The sequence below is a fragment of the Bufo bufo genome, chromosome 8, assembly GCF_905171765.1.
Source record: "Bufo bufo chromosome 8, aBufBuf1.1, whole genome shotgun sequence".
In the NCBI taxonomy this organism is placed as follows: Eukaryota; Metazoa; Chordata; class Amphibia; order Anura; family Bufonidae; genus Bufo; species Bufo bufo.
Window position 1 is genome coordinate 34192587 of NC_053396.1, and position 14028 is coordinate 34206614.

The window sequence follows — 14028 nt, forward strand, 5'->3', positions numbered from 1 at the left end:
TCTGTCTGGTGAATGCCTAATGTTTGGGGCCTGTACTCCACTGGCATGCAATAAAATTGTTATTCACTGACCTCCTAATATACCCCCAGCCACATAATCACTTATTCTTTTCTGTCCGGTGAATGCCTAATGTTTGGGGCCTGTACTCCACTGGCCTACAGTAAAAGTGATATGCACTGACTGTCTAATATACCTCCAGCCTCATGATCACTTGTTCTTTTCTGTCAGGTGAATGTATTATTTTTGGGGCCTGTACTCCACTGGCCTACAGTAAAATTGTTATCCACTGACCATCTAATATACCTCCAGCCACATAATCACTTGTTCTTTTCTGCCCAGTTAATGCCTAATATTTGGGGCCTGTACACCACTGGCCTGCAGTAAAGTTGTTATCCAATGACTGCCTAATATACCTCCAGCCACATAATCACTGGGCAGGATCCACATTTACCCAGTGGGCCGTAAAGGACATGTATTGTCCTTGACCATAGTTACAGCTCCACATGTCGGCGCTGCCGTGCTCTTTGGCAGACACCGATCGGCTCAAGGACTGGCCGACGTTCTGTTCTACATATGTGTGCAGGGCTGGTACTGCTTTTTTCGCTAAGAAATGACAGCTTGGGATTCTCCACCTCGGCTCCGCACAAGCCATCAGTTCTCTGAAAGGTGCAGAGTCCACCATTTGGAAAGAGATGGACTTCAGCACCAGCAACTTGGCCAGGAGCACAGGAGTTTAGCTTCTGCGCCATTGGATGAGTTCACGCATACTGTTGTCTCTTGGCAATTGCTTCAGTTATAGATTGCTGATGAAATGACTGATGAGGAGTAGGAGGACGAGGAGCAGGAGCATCAGAACCAGATGATGGGAAGGACAGAGAGCTGCCTTTGGTTGTGGTGGTGGAGCCTTGACTGCATAAAAACGGGTGTGTGCCACTGGGTGATGCAGCAGTTGCTGCAGCAGGCTGGACCACCAAATCAAAGCCACGGTTCTCCCAGGCCACTTTATGGTGATGCTGCATGTGTTGACACAGGGCTGTGGTGCCACATGCTTCATCTTCTGCCCACAAATTCTGCAAATGGCCATGTTCACCTCCTACGGCGGCTTAAAAAGGACCTTTCATTACAATAAAACATCTAAACTAAGTATGCTGACATGGAGAGCGGCGCCCAGGGATCTCCCTGCACTTACTATTATCCCTGGGCGCCGCTCCGTTCTCCCAGTATAGGCTCCGGTATCTTCAGATTTTCAGCTCAACTGGGAGGAGCCTGCTCTAGTTCTCCTGGGCATCTCAGGTTATGAGCTGAGCGCTGCGATTGGCCTTTGCTACAGCCTGGGAGAAGGAGACGCCCAGGAGAACAAGAGCAGGCTCCTCCCAGTTGAGCCAAAAATCTGAAGATACCGGAGCCTATACCGGGAGAACGGAGCGGCGCCCAGGGATAATAGTAAGTGCAAGGAGATCCCTGGGCACCGCTCTCCATGTCAGCATACTTAGTTTAGATTTTTTATTGTAATGAAAGGTCCTCTTTAACAAAAAACTGCCACACCGCCGAGTATGCCATTTTCCTCCCAACACTCCGCACTGACTGCCTCTGTGAACCCCTGCATCGCTACTTTCCGGGCAAGTAGGTTCCTGCGAAATGGGTGGTCTACCCCGGGCACGTTTGGCTCCAGACCTCCCACTGCTGCCACACTACCACCTTGCTGTTTCAGCCACTGCCTCACGCGCAAACTGCCACCATCTTCTCCTTATAATGTTGAAGCCCCTTCTTCACCGAGCTCCCAAGTGCGATCGGCTACATTATCATCATCCACTACTGTCTGCACGTCACTGATGTCCCCCTCAACAGTCTCAAGGCCAGGAGCCTGACCGCTTGCAACACCTGCTCCCATGCCACTCTCATTATCACTACTTGCCGGCCTACCAGAGGAAATGGCAGATGTCTCCTCCAGATCTTGGCTGCGTAGTAGCTGCTGACCAGGGGCGGGCTGGGCCGGGGGGCAGAGAGGCAATTGCCCCCCAGGCCGGCAGGCTGCCCTATAAAAACGGCCGCTGGGCCGTCTTCAACAAATTATTATTATTTTTTTCAACAGACATCAGGGGGCGGACAGGGACGGACGGCCGCACTTAAAACGGCCGCTGCCGCTGCGCTATCTGAGCAGCACAGAGCGCAGGCACCGGTCCGGCCGGGACCAGGAAGCCGCGGTGAAGGCTTTGAAGTTTACTCACCGACACTTCCTGGTCCTCGGCTGTGTGTGCAGGGCAGAGCTGCGCTCTGTGTGAGTGACGTCACACAGCTGTGCGCAGCCTTGCCGCCGACAGCAGATAGCTGGAGAGAGGACCGAGGAGCAGACAGACAGAGTGGAGGAGGCGGAGCCCGGCCAGGCAGCGTTCTTCCCAGTTCCAGAACTTCCAGCCCAGGAGCAGAACTTCTGCAGAAGGAAAAGTGGGTTTTTGTAGGATGTTTTGTTGGGAAGACAGACTCAATGGTGGGGTGGGGGGGGGGGGGCTGGCTGGCTGATGAATTGATCACTACAGGAGACTGGAGCCAGGAGAGGAGAGGTTGCTTTGGGGGGGGGGGATAAGCAGAATTGATGACTGTGGAGAGGAGAGGTTTGGGGGGGGGGCTGATGAATTGATCGATGACTGTGGAGAGGAGAGGTTTGGGGGGGGGCTGATGAATTGATGACTGTGGAGAGGAGAGGTTGCTTGGGGGGGGGGCTGATGAATTGATGACTGTGGAGAGGAGAGGTTGCTTGGGGGGGGCTGATGAATTGATGACTGTGGAGAGGAGAGGTTGCTTGGGGGGGGGGGCTGATGATGAATTGATGACTGTGGAGAGGAGAAGTTGCTTTGGTGAGGGGGGGGGCAGGGGCTGATGAGACTGAGGCACTGCCGCACTGGGACTGGGAGGCTGATGAGATCATAAGAGGCACTGGGGGGCAGATTGAGTGGCTGCTGGGGGCAGATGGAGGCACTGGGGGAGATGAGAGGCATTGGGGGCATATGGAGGCTGCTGGGGCAGATAGAGACACTGGGGGGGGGAGATGAGAGGCATTGGGGGCAGATGGAGGCTGCTGGGGCAGATAGAGGCCCTGGGGGAGATGAGAGGCATTGGGGGCAGATGGAGGCTGCTGGGGGCAGATGAGAGGCTGATGATCATGAGAGGCTGCTGGGGGCTGATGAGAGGCACTGGGGCAGATGAAAGGCTGCTGAGGGCAAATGAGAGGCACTGGGGGAGATGAGAGGCACTGGGGGCAGATGAGAGGCTGCTGGGGGCAGATGAGAGGCTGCTGGGGGCAGATGAGAGGCACTGGGGGAGATGGGAGGTATTAGGGGCAGATGGAGTGGCTGCTGGGGGCAGATGAGGGGCTGATGTTCATGAAAGGATGCTGGGGGCTGATGAGAGGCATGGGGCTCTGAGGTCTGATTGGGTGTCATTCATATTTGGGTCTGAGCTGAGGTCTGATTGGGGGTCTGATTTGAGGTCTTATTGGGGTCCTATTAACATTGGGGATCTTATTGGGGCTGTTAGCTGAGGTATGGTTAACATTGGGGGTCTGATTGGTGGTCTGACCCGAGGTATATTAAAAAATATGTTTTTCTCATTGTCCCCCTCTAAAACCTAGAGCGTCTTATAGGGCGAAAAATACGGTACTTGCTTGCTCCTCCTCACGATCTCCCCCGCCCTTTGCGTACACCGTGCGCCGTGACATCACAAGGAGGCACTGCAACGCTAGGGTGAGCCCCGGTCTCCGTCCTAAACTGGAGAGCGGTGTCCACTTCCATCCCTGAGCCCAGCTGCCCAGAGCACTGATCCTGAGCCTGCTGGAGTCTTCAGAACTGTAAGTATTTACAGTCATTCACTGTAAGCTATAATATATATATATATATATATATATATATATTGTTTTATGTGAGTAAGGATGCTGGGTGGTTGGAGAAGGGGGATGGAGGGGTTAGTGGTACAGTCCTATATGCACATTGTAAAAAAATATTTGTCTTGCTTCATAACATAAAAATCCGTTATAAAATAAGGAAAAGGTGGGCATGGACGGCGAGCTGATTAAGTGGTGCTATGGGCCACTTGACTGGATTTGCCCCCCAGGACTAAGGCTGCCAGCCCTCCCCTGTTGCTGACTGTCCTCTAGTAGCTCGTCCTCGCTGAAAAGTGGTGCCGAGCCTACGGCATATAATACTTCTCGCGCTGAGGGAACAGAAAATGACAGAGGCAGGTTGAGGACAGTTTCTGGGCACAGGGCCTGTGTCACGAGGGTGTCATGACCTTTCGCTGATCCTGTTGTGCCTTGCGTCAGAAGGTCGCAGAGCGTGGCTACGCGCTCGGTTTCTCAAGGGATCGCTTCATGACCTAATGGTGAGAATACATTCTGGTCCAGGTATTCCTGCTTAGGTTTGCGATCCTTTTTGTCCCATTTAGGAATCGGTAGCTTTTCCTTTCAGCTCTTCTCTGTCAGCCACTCCCAGCTACTATATATTCTCCCTTTCTGCTTCCCTTGTTGCCAGATATGAACCTTCTTTCCAGATCTTCTATTCCGACCTCAGGTGGACAAAGTTGATGTGGAGCCGTTGGAACTGGAGTTGTTGGATCTCCGGTTCTCTCCTGTTGTTGTTGTCTCCCTTCGGGGATTGTTGATTGTGTTTGTGTTGTTTGTCCTTTCCCTGTTGTTACCCTAGGTGTCAGTGGTAAGGGCTAGTGCTCCCACTGCCCTATTTACTACCTAGAGTTTATTTCAGGGTTAGCCAGGGACAAGGCACGTGATTGTCATACAGGTTAGCAGCCCGTCTAGGGACGTCCAGGCAGCTAGGTGCCAGTGCCAGGTGAGCTAGGGGGTCACCACTCCTCCCTCTCCCTAGTGGAAGGGTACTCCTCTTCCCTCCCCTCTGCACCGCACGTCTGTTACCTGCCATCTCAGATGTGATATTATATCTGGCCCTTATTTTGTTTTTTTATTTAATTTTTTAAGGGGAAAAAAATCCACTATGGATTCTATTGCTGCTTCGGCAAAGCAGTTGCAAGGTCTGTCTCTTGAAGTGGCAGAATTGAGGGCGTCGGCTCTTCAGCAGCTGCAGCAGACCTCTAGCCCAGTGGTTGCTATGGGTAACCAGGTCAATCTGGAACCTAAGGTTGCTCTCCCAGACAGATTTTCTGGAGGGAGAGACAAATTTGTGGTGTTCCGAGAAGCCTGAAAATTATATTTCAGGCTGCGCTTAAATTCCTCTGGTAATGAGGAACATTTGGTGGGGATTGTTATCTCCCTTCTCCAAGAGGATCCTCAATCCTAGTCTTTTTCGTTACCAGCTGGTACCCAGGCCCTCCTGTCGGTAAATGAGTTTTTTGAGACTCTGGCTCATATACGATGACCCTGACCGAGTCTCTCTAGCTGAGTCTAGATTACGGCGGCTTCAGCAGGGAGATCGGTCAGAGGAGGTTTATTGTTCTGAGTTTCGAAGGTGGGCCACAGATACTCTGTGGAATGAAACCGCTTTCAGGAGCCAGTTTTGCCAGGGGTTGTCAGAGAAAGTAAAAGATTCGTTTGCGCTGTATGAGACTCCTATATTCCTTGAGGCTGCTATGTCATTATAAGAATTGATAGACGCCTTAGTGATAGGCTGAGGAGTTCTTGTCCTCCAGAGACTTTTCTCAGGCAAGAGTCTGTTTGTTCTGACTCAGACGAACCTATGAGACTAGAGGGAGCCACTCATAAGGTTGGTCCTCCTGGGGTTCACGTAAGACAAGGGTTTGCTTTTTCTGTAGTTGGAGGGGTCATTTTATTAGAGTTCCTCCATCCGTACCTAAGAAGAAACAACCGCCAGAAAACAACTGACCCCAGATTGTGCGGAGGATGACACCCTGGGTGTATACATCTCCTCCATACAAACATCTCAGTTTGCTTTGCCAGCAATGGTAGTCTCAGGTAATAAAACAGAGATTATCTATGTTTTTTTAAACAGTGGTGCTCAGGTTAATATGGTGGCTCCCCAATTCGTTCGGACTCTGGGTTTGTCTTTTAGTCCTTTATCTAGATCTATCTCCACATTTGCCATCGACTCTGCTCCTCTTACTCAGGGGAAACTAACACACATTGTACATAATATACATCTTCGGGTGGGGGTCCTCCATAATGAGTTTATTTCTTGCTATGTCCTTGATGGTCTTCCCACTCCTATGGTATTAGGTCTTCCCTGGTTGGTAACACATAATCCTGTCGTTGATTGGCAGGCCAGGGAGATATTGGAGTGGAGTGAACATTGTAGGGACAATTGCCTAAGTAGCAGTTGCTCAGCCACCTCCATTACAACCTTACTAGCATTTGTGTCCGACTTTGAAAATGTTTTCTCTGAGAAGGGGTGTCAGGAGTTACCACCCCATCGTCCGTATGATGCCCGGTTAACCTCCTCCTTAGAGAAAAGTTACCTAAAACCAGGTTATAGAATCCATGAAGGACTATCCTAGAGTATGGCTAAAGGACATATCAGACCCTCTTCTTCACCCGTGGCTGCAGGGTTCTTCTTTGTGAAGAAGAAAGATCGGGGCCTGTGTCCCTGCCTAGGTTTTCGTGAACTAAAATCGGATAACTATCTAAGAACCCTATCCTCTTCCTCTCATTCCTGACCTTTTTAATCAGATTGCGGGTGCGAAATTGTTTCCCAAAATGGATTTAAGGGGAGCCTACAATCGGATTCGCATCAAAGAGAGGGATGAGTGGAAGACAGCGTTTAACACTCCTGAGGGGCATTATGAAAACCTGGTCATGTCATTTGGCCTGACTAATGCTCCTGCTGTCTTTTAACACTTTGTCAACGATTTCTTTTGTCATCTTATCGTCAGATTTGTCGCAATATATCTTGACGATATTTTGATCTATTCACCCAATCTGGAGATGCACAAGACACATGTCAGGCAGGTGTTGCAGATTTTACGGAAAAATAAGTTATATGCTAAATTCAGTGGCGTAGCTAGAAATGACTGTGCCCCACAGCATATTTTTGAATGGGATCCCCCTCCCCCAGTAATTTTTTCGCAACCCCTTCCTTTAATGCCGCCCCCATTCCTGTGTCTAGTAAAGATCGCTCTTTCAGACCAGGCCCGGCAGCTGTTCTTACACTGTCTATACTGTCGCTGTATATAATTTCATTGTGTAATACTGTTGAGGGGGCCCTGACAAAAATCTTTTAGTCCTCCTCCTCCTGGATGGGCCCCTTCGGGATCAGGGCTCCAAAGCAGCCGCCTCCCCTATAGTTAGGCCCCTGGCTAAATTGGAGATATGTGTATTTGCCGTACAGGAGGGACGCCCAGGTCTCCTGTCCCCCAGGAAAGTTGTTTGTGCCTTTGAATTAGCGCCTTGAAATAATAAAAGAACATCATAACTCTGCAATCGCTGGGCACCCAGGTAGTAGGGCAACCTCAGAGCTATTGTCTCGTCGTTTTTGGTGGCTGAGGTTGCATCAGGATGTAGTTGATTTTGTGTCCACCTGTACAACTTGTGCACACGCTAAAGTCACTCATACTCGTCCGACGGGGTCTCTGTTGCCACTGGTGATTTCTAACAGACTGTGTTACACACCTGTCGATGGATTTTATTATTGACCTACCTGTATCTGTGGGTAAAACTGTTATCCTGGTTGTAGTAGACAGGTTCAGTAAAATGGTGCATTTCATTGCCTCACCTGCGCTGCCAAATGCTAAAACCCTGGCTCAGGTTTTTATCAGTGAAATTGTGAAGCTTCACGGGGTCCCTTCCGATGTTTCGGATCTGGGAACCCAGTTTATTTCTAAATTCTGAAGAGCTTTTTGTTCTCGTCTTGGGGTACATTTGTCCTTCTCCTCAGCCTTCCATCCGCAGTCGAACGGCCAGACGGAACACACCAACCAAAACCTAGAGACTTTCCTTAGGTGTTTTGTGTCTGAAAATCAGGAGAAATGGTCATCTTACTTACCTTTAGCAGAGTTTGCTATAAACAATCACCGTCAAGAATCAACTGGTAAGTCACCATTTTTTGGTGCGTATGGTTTTCATCCTCAATTTTGCACTTTCAGTGAGGGGGAGCCTTCTGGGTCCCTGTAGAAGAACGGTTTACATCATCACTTTCTTCTGTATGGCAAAAGGTTCAAAGCAATTTGAAAAATATGGGAGCTGGATATAAACGTATGGCTGATAGAAAACGGCATTTCGTCTGGAGCTGTCTCAAATATTGAAAATTCATAATGTATTTCATAAATCATTGCTCAAAAAGTATGTTGTACCTCCGGAGCTATCCCCGTTATCAACCCCCTTCAATTATTGTCGATGGCAATTTGGAGTTTCAGGTGGCAAAAATTGTTGATTCTCGTTTCGTCCATCTCTCCCTTAAATATCTGGTGCATTGGAGGGGTTATGGTTCGGAAGAAAGAATGTGGGTGCAAGCATCAGAAGTAAACGTCAGCAGGTTAATTCGTTCTTTCCACATTTCTCATCCGGAAAGACCTGGTCCTGAGTGCCTGGTGGCCCATCGTAGAAAGGGGGGTACTGTCACAAGGGTGTCATGACCTATCGCTGACCCTGTTGTGCCTTGCGTCAGAAGGTCGCAGCAGATGGCTATGTGCTCGGTTTCTCAAGGGATCGCTCCATGATCTAATAGTGAGAATTGATTCTGGTCCAGGTTTTCCTTCTTAGGTTTGCGATCCTTTTTGTCCCATTTTGGAATCTGTAGCTTTTCCTTTCAGCTGTTCTCTGTCAGCCACTCTCAGCCTTGTTGCCAGATATAGACCTTCCTTCCAGATCTTCTATTCTGACCTCAGGTGGACAACTGTTGCTGTGGAACCATTGGAACTGGAGCTGTTGGATCTCCAGTTCACTCCTGTTGTTGTCTCCCTTCGGGGACTGTTGATTGTGTTTGTATTGTTTGTCCTTTCCTTTTTGTTACCCTAGGTGCCAGTGGTAAGGACTAGTGCTCCCACTGCCCTATTCACTACCTAGGGCTTATTTCAGGGTAAGCCAGTGACAAGGCATGTGATTGTCGTATGGGTTATCAACCCATCTAGGGACGTCAGGGCAGCCAGGTGCCAGGTGAGCTAGGGGTCAGGGCACTAGTGGAAGGGTACTCCTCTTCCCTCCCTTCTGCGCCACATGTCTGTTACATGCCATGTCAGATGTGATAGCCTGCTCCCGAGCGTCGTGTCACAGGAACCCACTGACTCTTGGCTGGCGGTGTCTGATGTCACTTGCGATGAAGTCAGCCATTCAAGCACTGCTGGGTTGCTGGTCAAGAAACGACCACTAGATGACACTCGTGCTGCCACCCCCCCCCCCCCCCCCCCTTCTGCTGCTACTTCTGCCTGCGACAGAAACATTTTGGCCACTGCCCGTTCCCTTTGAATGGTCTGTCATTTGTCTGTCTGACATACTGTATAATAAAAGAATTAAATTAAAATTAAAATACACCCCCAAAAATGCTGTAGTACAATGTAACTTCACCGCAGAACAGCAATTAAGATGTATTCTTTTTCCTATTAATACACCCCCCCCAAAAAAGTATAACAATTAAAATTCACTGCAGAACAGCTAATAGGACATACGTCCTATTGGACCCTTTTATAGTGTAGATAATGCCTCCCTATCCATTCCCTACACTATTAATAATGTACTTATAAATCATTTTTTCAGCACAATAAAGTCTTTCCTAGCACTGTCCCTAGCGCCTGCTGACATCTCTCCCAGTACACTGGAAAATGGCAGAATCCAAGATGGCTGAGGCTATTTATAGGGCTGTGACATCACAGGGGCTGGATGGCTGCTGATTGGCTGCATGCATGGCATTGTGGGTGATCCCTCGTTCCCAGAGTTGTTTGCTCCATGTCCTAACATGTGCAGCAGCCATTTTAGGACCAAATTCTGCTTCAAACGCTTTGCTTTTTTCAACACTACTGAGGACTTACCACAGGTATCCATTCTGTTGGATATTCTCAAATCATGAACGATAGGTGGGTCGGGAGGCCTGCAGTTGAGGAACTTTTATCCAGAGTTTTTGCGGACCACAAAATACATACAGTCATGTGAATGCACCCTTAAAGAAAGTTATCCCCTATCCAGCCAGAACTGTGGATAGGAAATAACGTTCTTTAATCAAATACCCCTGTAAAGGGGTTTTCTCACCAAGACTGAGTGATAAAGTGAATGGCACAGCTGACGTGCCAAAGGTTGCCAATTCTTGCTCTATAGATTGGGTGTGAAAAAGGTTGTCCAGGAATACATAATTTCTAATAGGTGCCGGGTGCTTGCCTCCCCTACTGAAACGATCATACTTACCTGCTCCCGTTAGCTCCAGTCCTCCAAGCTGGCTACCACGTCTCCATCTTCCAATCTGGGGTTTATTTTCTTCTTTCCTGGCATGGACATTGTCACCTGATCCTCTTCAGCCAACTGCTGGCTTAAGGGGAGGAAGAAAACAAACTCCAGACTGGAAGAAGGAGACTAGGGAACCAGAGCAGAGAACCGGAGCAGTGGGGAGCACGTAAGTATGGTCCTTGCAGTAGGGCAAGCTGCTGGCAGCTGTTATAAATAATGTATTCCCGGACAATCCTTTAAAGGTCTGTGCTTTTGCATAAACGAATTATTGAAACAAACTTTTGACTTTTGCAAAAATTGCCTTCTTTGTAAGATATCAGTTGTAAATGAAAGGAAATAACAGTCTATTCATTTCTTTCAACTGGAGGGAAAGCAGAGTGAGTAGGAGAATATACACATAGATCTATTTAGGTCAATACTGGGCCAGTCTATTCTCTCTCCTGACTTACAATGCTCTTTCCCTGCTAAATAAATCATCTGTCTCTCAGAAAATAATGTAACTCATCAACACTGTATAGTGAGCTTCCTAGTAGACACATAGGCTAAGATTCAGAACAGTCATAAACTCCTCGTCTTCAAAGGAAACATTGGCTACCCCCACACTGCTCTGTTTTGGAATAGCGGCCAAGTTTTCCATCATGTAGGATATAGAGGGTTATTTTGGAGCATCACAGCTGTTGAATATTGTTATCAAGGAAATTCACAAGAAAGTCAAACATCTTTTGCTGGAAAGAGTCCGGCCATCCAGCTCAGTTCCCCTTCAACTGGGCCAAAGCTGGGTCAACAGTATTCTATGGGATCATGCACATACATCCTGGGCATCTGATGCCGGATGCCAAATAGTGCCGGGCAGAAAAACACTGCATGCTCAATTTTTCGTAGTTAGTGTACAGACGCAAGATCTGTGCACTGAAGAGCTGTGCACATATATCAGATGTGTCCAGCTCTGGCCAGACATCCGTTTTTAGGCCGAACATTCCGGTTTTCTGACTCCCTCTCCTCCATCCAGTGCAGGGCCTGGACAGATGTAGGGATGTCCTCCTTTTTAGTAGCTTCAGGCACAATCTGACCCTCCCCCAGCAGCTCACCCGACGTTCTTCCATACGTTTTTTTTTTTCCTATATTGGCAGCGGGGCATGGCCTAGTGGAGTTGGGGGGGGGGTTTGGCCAGAGTTTCCAGCTTTTGGAGGTGAATCGCGTGGCTGGCACAACTGATATATGTGAACCTAGCCTAAAGTCTAACGTTAAAGTGAATGTACACCTATTAAACACATATTTTGTATAGGTCCAATTCTTCTGTGCTAAACTAAATGGGTTATCTGGCCAGTAAATGAAAAAAGGGTCAGAACAGAAGGCTTATAGGGTTTTTACAGGGGAATCATTTTATTTAAGCACGGTCTAAAAGAGTTAAAAATAAAATATAATCAACACTGACCCTCAATAATCCATTGATGCTGCTGTTCCATGCTGTTTTCCACTTCCTACCCCTGGGCTCAACACACAGGAAATGGCTTGGATTTGCCTCTTAGCCAATCATTGGCTCAGTTGTGTCACTGCTGCAGCCACTATCTGGCTGAGTGGGCAGTTCAAGCCATTTCATGTGTGTTGAGCCTCAGACCAGGAACTGGACAGCAGCACAATCTGACTCACCTAACCGATCACGGTTGGTCAGGGGTAAGCTGAGAGGTCACATTTCCTGTGTTGATAGGGACTAGGAATTAGAGACCTACTGGACATCTGGAAAACATCAGAATGGGAGTGGTGAGGGAAGGGTTAGTATTACTACTATTCTGGCTGGATATCAGCTTTGATCAGCACATAACATGGTATTAAGAGGTTAGAATTTACCTAAGATCTTGCATCTGTAGTTTCTGCTAGTTTCACAGTAGAGTTGGGGGTAATTATTTTTTATTAGTAAATTGTGCTCATTATGAGCTAAAATAATTTTTTCAGTTGGTCTTTATTAATAATATGGAGTCTTTTCCTCTGCACAGAGCTGAGATGCACTGAATTTTCTCTCTGCTCCTTCAGATAGCTAGCTGACGGCTCCTTATGTCTGCTCTCTGACCTTATAAACACTCATCAAAGCTCAATCCTTATCTTACTGATAAGAAAGTGCCTTAAATAAGTGTTTATGACCTCTTAGTAATTTAGAGATAAGGGTTATTAGATGACCAGCAAAAAGTGAAAGTGAGATGGGCACAGCTAGAAAATAGTTAACCCTATTTGACAGAATGGCTTAATATTTTTAATAAAGACCAACTGAAAAAATGAAAAAATTATTTTTAGCCCCAAATGAGTAAGATGCAATAATAAAAAAAATGCCCCTGAATGTGTACATAGCCTTTAAAACTATCCAGCAGGCTGTTCATCATATCTGTCATAGCTGGATACTGCCTTTCCCCACTGTAGCCCATTGACTATAATGGGAGCCAGTGGGGATCCGGCCTGTTTCCGGCATGAGTACCAGGATTTGGCCGGACAAAACCCAGTGTTGTTTTTTGTCCCCCCGAATCTCGGCATGAGTGCTGGAGTATAATTCCAAGTAGTCACAGCACTCAACAATAACCTGGTTTATTTGGGGGTACGCGTCACTGTTGTGTTCCTTGCTCCACCTCAGGAACCACACTCGTAGTATTTGTATAATTAGACAGCACTCTGTTTGATTGATGTGATGATAAGTGATATTTATTCAGCTGGACATAATGATGCACAATGTACAGTTATGGCAATGTTATAAGCTAAATGAAAGCCCTTCATCATGCCCAAATCAGGCCACACATGAAACGCCGGCGCTTCATGTGTGGTCTGATTTGGGCCTGATGAAGTGCTTTCATTTAGCCCTAAACGTTGCCATAACTGTACATTGGGCATGAGTGCTGGAAACAATCTAGATCCCCACCATGTTCCATTATAGTCAATGCGGTTTGGAGGTTTTCGGCCCTTTCCAGCTATGCCGGATATGATGAACTCCAGCAGGCTGTTTCCCTGCTGTACAGTTTTAACGCTAGTATGAAATTAGCCTCAGCTCACAATTAGCTTGCTGCTAATGTTAATTTATGTGGCTGCAAAACAGTTGATATTGTTTAGAGTGTCGGACCCGTTCCCATAGGCAAACAGAAAAGGCTTTGATCATTGGGTTTTTCACCATGAATTTCACAAAGTTAAAAGCCCACAATGTGTTACTGTGACTTAGCAATATAGATTAGCAAATTCACAGAAATTTGAAAAGGTCAGCAGATTTTATTCAGGTATGAATAAATTGTACCCTAATCAAAAGGTTGCCACAAAATAACATGTTTGACACTCTGATGTCTCCTTGGACTGTCTCTAATCCATTCACATTAGAAATGTCAGAGTAACAATCACATATATACAGTTGGATGCTGCAACAGGGCACGGGATCGATGTCTCCCTGTCCTGCGGTTACCTCAGACAGGCTTCAGGCACTATCAGTGTCAGTATGACCTGACGCTGTGTGATGTCAGGACAAAGTGCAGCATGGCACCTGCAGAAGACCACGGAGCAGAGAGTGCAGGAAGAGCGTGCTGGATCTTGCAAGTGACGGTGCTGTCCAGAGCACGAGAGGTATGGTCTTTTATTTATTTATTTTATGTGTGATCTATTTTATGTTTGAGGGTCTGGTTTGGGAGTCTGATCTAAGATCTGATGAGGATTGGGGA

The 14028-nt window shown here is 47.4% G+C and overlaps 1 protein-coding gene across 1 annotated transcript in view; it reads right to left on the bottom strand.

The window, feature by feature from the left end:
* ADGRD2 (adhesion G protein-coupled receptor D2) overlaps nucleotides 1–14028 on the bottom strand; it is a 388936-nt gene that overhangs the window by 195576 nt on the left and 179332 nt on the right. The window lies entirely within an intron of this gene.